We start from the raw sequence: 4,551 nt of genomic DNA on the forward strand, positions 1-4,551 counted from the left end.
TTAAAAAAATAAAAAAATCAAAGCGACAAAAGAAAATTATATAGGAATCACCCTAAGAATATCCCCTCAACACCCGAAATTGTTTTAGAAAGCACAAACACATGCCATTCAAAATGAGACTCTACGACTACATGTTAAATTGGCTAAACTATCAACTACAAAATTGTTGCCTTCATGTAGATAAGAGCATTAGAGATCACTAAGTTTCTAGTCAAGAAATGACGAATGTAGTTGACAACATCATCATCTCAATGAGGCACAGACTCTCTAGACCACAGCATATGAACCACAAATTTTTTAGAGAGATTTTGCACAAAAATACAGCCTAAAACACGCACCTACATAGCCATATTGTTAAGTTTACAATTGCATAATCATTATTTTTTTATAACAATATTTATACACTAGATACACAATACTACACACTTATTATAATATTATATAAAAAAACTGAATTTATCTCCAACAAACTTCAACTCACAAAAAATATCACCAAATAGCACAAATCTTCACAGAGAATAGCTTCAAATTTTAATCACAACTTCAAAATGACATCCCAACGAACCTCAATCATAAAGTTTTCAAAAATATCAACATATCACAAAACTCATTTATGAGTTTTCATGCTTTTAAAACCCCCAACAATGGAGTTATTAATTTTTTATTTTAATTTACCCAATAATTTTTAAATTTGTAATGATAAATTTTACCCTCAAATCTGTTTTTGATAAATATCTTCTTAATACCCTATTAATAGGTTAAAAAATGTTTCAAATTATATAGAAAAGAGGCTAAATTAGGTAAGAAAAAAGAATATATACTAAAATTGGTTGAGAAAGTACCCTACATATACTTTCCCGTAATTGTTTTATTTTTCTATCACCTAATCTACTTTTAATTTATGTCTTTTAAAATTAACCTTCAATTATTTGATTTAGTGTGTACTTAAGCACATAGGAGTAGTATTCAAATGTAAAGTAACTTTTTTCACCAGTATTTAAGTAAAATTTAATAATTGAAATTTATTAAAATATATGTGATGTATTTATTAGTTTATGGTAAATATTGAGTTCTGAATAAATTTTGTCGGATGATAAGTCACTAGTGTTTAAGAAAAATTAAAAAACCAAAGCGAATAAAAACCAAATCAATCCAACTTAATAAAATATGTACTCGGTTTTGGTTTGATTTGTATTTCTATTATATAGAAAAGGGAAGTGTGGTCGACTAAGGGCAAAATTGATATTTTGTTCATTCATAAAAATGCTTTCCTCAATGCTCAGTCACGTGACTTCTCTCCAATTCTAGAATCAACTTTTATCTCTTTTGTTGGATGGAAAAACATAGCCGCTCTTCCCCACTCTTCTACTACTCTAAAGTGCTTTTTGTGAGTTCTCTTCATTTCAGGTCAGAAATTTCTCAATTCCCTCCCCCCCCCCCCCCAAATTTCTTTTCTTCCCTAATTTCTTTCAGTATTCTTCAGACTTCTGAATTCACGATTGAAAATTATGGATGATGTCTTTATTAATCTTTCTAATTCTCTTTCCAATTTCATGTGAAGGTTTTTCAATTGTCATCCTCGCATAACTGCAATATTTTCTTTATAGTTGCAGATTTATTTTTCAAAAAGAAAATAGATTTGTGCGTTGTGCCCTTCTCTCGGTTAGCTTCGCCCTTGTAGCCGGTGAGTTTGCCATTATTTTTTCCTTTTTGTTTATTTCATTGTTCCGGTATAATTGTTTTTATAATTTTAATTGGCTATTTGTTATTATTGTTTTAGATGGGTCATTTATGTAAAATAAGGTTGTTTTATGGCAGCTCAAAGCTTTGGAAAAGATTTATTTTTGACAAAGATTCTCCGTTTGTGTTTAATTTTTTTTTAAATATATTTTTTTAATGAGCATTTACTCTTGTAATTCTATGTGGCTCCACTTATGTTAAACAAAATTGTTGGCTCCACTTATGTTAAACAAAATTGTTTTGGCAGCTCAGAAATTGAGAAAATTCAGTTCTTGAAGAGTCAAATTCTTTTTTTATTTTATTTTATTTAAATTATGAAAGTTTATGTGAAATGATTTAGCGAAAGAAGAGTATTCTGGTAGCTCGGGTGGTGGGACGATTCCGTTCTTTAAGACTAATATGTTTATCTAGCTTGTGCTCTTAGTTGTCGCGTGCACATTGACTTCTATGTTCGACCGTATACAATTTTACTATGTCTTATAGTTGTGTGTCTACATGCAGTAAAATTAAAGAGTTTCTTTTCTTTAGCATTGGATGTTGTCAAATTCTAACTTCATGTCCAGATGAAAGAGAAAAGGAATTGTTGTTTCTGGTTTGACATTCAGAGCAGAATATCGAATTAATGAATGAAGTCGCAAATGACTTATGCTTGGTTGCACACACTGAATAATTATTATCTTGAATAATATATGTATATTATCGTGGTGTATCCGTAATTTTTAAGTCCGTTGTTAAAAAAATTGATGCGCTTTTTTCATGTTGTGTCTCAAATTCTAAAGTTTAATGCTAAGATAGAGATAGATATCTTGAGAATTCCTTTGCCATGGAACAGTTTTCGAATTTATAACTTTTAAGTTTCATGTATTTTATTATTTGTTGCTTTAAAAACACTTGATTAGTGATTTGCAACTTTAGTAAGTATTTCTGTAATTTCAGCTGATTTTAAATTAATTTTTTTTTTCTCTAATAACACACATGTCCTTCTTCATTATTTTCCATCTAGAATTCTCTATAGCTCAGTCCTCTAACTAGCTTTCTTTCACTACTATATTGTTAATTGTATACTATTACTAAGTTCTAGCAACAATTATCTACAATTAGTATTAGACCTTTCTTGCTAACATTTCTTTATCCTTCATTTCCTTCTCTAGGGATTTGCACTTCCTTTTATCTAATCAGAATTCGAACACACTTTTGTATTTCACAATTCGGGAGAAAGTTGTGTGCTACTGCTTGCTGAATATCTGTGCTGATTAAAAAAATATTCCCATTGACTCATGCAGGATGGAACACATTGGAAGAAAAGGTTAAATTATGTAAATTTTTAATAGTCATAGTTCTATTTTCTAGCACCGAAGTTGATGTTTTAGCATGAAGGGTTGCAGAAATTTAGTTTTGTCCCGGTGTAATTTTCCTATACACCTTACGCAATCATTTTTATTCAATGAATGACATATTCATGGACCATGCTTTTTCTTTCTTTCAGAAAATTATGATTATAAGTTTTAGCCGTTTTTCTGAAAGCACCTTTTAGGTGAGGTTTTTACCGTAAATTTGATCCATGAATACATTACCAAATTAGTTTGGGGATGTTGTGTTTAGTTATCTTCACAAAATATCTACAAATCTGATCCAAATCACTTTAGCCAATTTAATTTGTCAGTTTATCTATAGCACGTGCAAACTAATAGCTCGGATGTATCCTTTTCAATTTCATTGCTTTGAAGCTAATATGTTAAAAAATATATTGGATCATATATTGGGCCCGTGCTCAGCACGGGCAGCCCATATCTAGTTGAACAAGAAAAAGCAACTCAAACCAACACATATGATCGTAAGTGTGATGGTAGATTAATGAATATGAATAATTATCTGGGATAACGAAGAAAAGTTTTCTCATAAGAATATTTAATTTTAATGTCGTTCGTGTTTAATAAAAAAATAGGATCTTTGGTCAAAGCCTATATTTAAAAAAAAATCGGGCTACTGATAACCAAATAATACCTTACTTCCTCAACAATCCGTTTGAAAAGAAATAAAAATAGCAATGTGAATTAGTAAAAAAGAAATAAGGAATGGAATGATAATCTATCCCTCAAATTACGTAGAAGACTTTTTTGAAGCAAGAAAATGTAAGTATATTTCAATAGTGTTCGGAACTTGTCCTTACAAGTGAGATTCCATATTCTTATATAGGAGTATCCAATTATAACGTTTCCCCTATTTATGACAAATTCATTATGAGCATTAATGGTATTAATTGCTCGTTATAGTTGATAATCATAACTGGCACATTCGTAACTGTAAAGGCCTTATAACGATTCCGATTCCCTTTCCTTATTTACTGTTGGTTCATGAATCTTCCTTCTTTTTGGTCTTGACTCATTCCGCCTGTGCCTCTTCAACAACTGTTTAGGCTCGGTCATTTGTTCTTTACTGTCTCGTGGGTGTTTACTCCGCATCTTTCTTGCTCCATTAATTTCATTAATGGAATACGCCAGTTGTCACTTCACCATTGTTCCACGTATTATGCTTTGTCAGCTAAGTAAGATTTCACGTGTGATACCTTTTTTCCACCAATACAGATAGTCCCCTCACTTTTTGAATATTTTTTAATTGAATATTAGGGAAGTGGTAAGTATTTATGGCGAGAATTTTTTGTCGCTGCTTTTCGGGTATCATTGCGTTTTCTTCGTATGTCACGTCTATTCAATGCATATACCACGTGGCTCTTGACGATTGGTTCTGCAAGTTTTCAGCGCTTTTTAGAGTTTTACTGCGGCTGCGTCAGTCACGAAGTGACGGTTTCAT

The 4,551-nt window shown here is 31.0% G+C and overlaps 1 long non-coding RNA gene across 1 annotated transcript; it reads left to right on the forward strand.

Moving 5' to 3' along the window:
- Positions 1 to 1,422: 1,422 nt before the first annotated feature.
- Positions 1,423 to 3,205, forward strand: LOC142176706 (uncharacterized). The gene is made up of 2 exons (XR_012705438.1): positions 1,423 to 1,684; positions 2,892 to 3,205. It is a non-coding gene; the product is annotated as an uncharacterized LOC142176706 (long non-coding RNA).
- The last annotated feature ends 1,346 nt before the right edge of the window (positions 3,206 to 4,551 follow it).

The sequence above is a fragment of the Nicotiana tabacum genome, chromosome 22 (genome assembly GCF_000715075.1).
Source record: "Nicotiana tabacum cultivar K326 chromosome 22, ASM71507v2, whole genome shotgun sequence".
Classification (NCBI taxonomy): Eukaryota; Viridiplantae; Streptophyta; class Magnoliopsida; order Solanales; family Solanaceae; genus Nicotiana; species Nicotiana tabacum.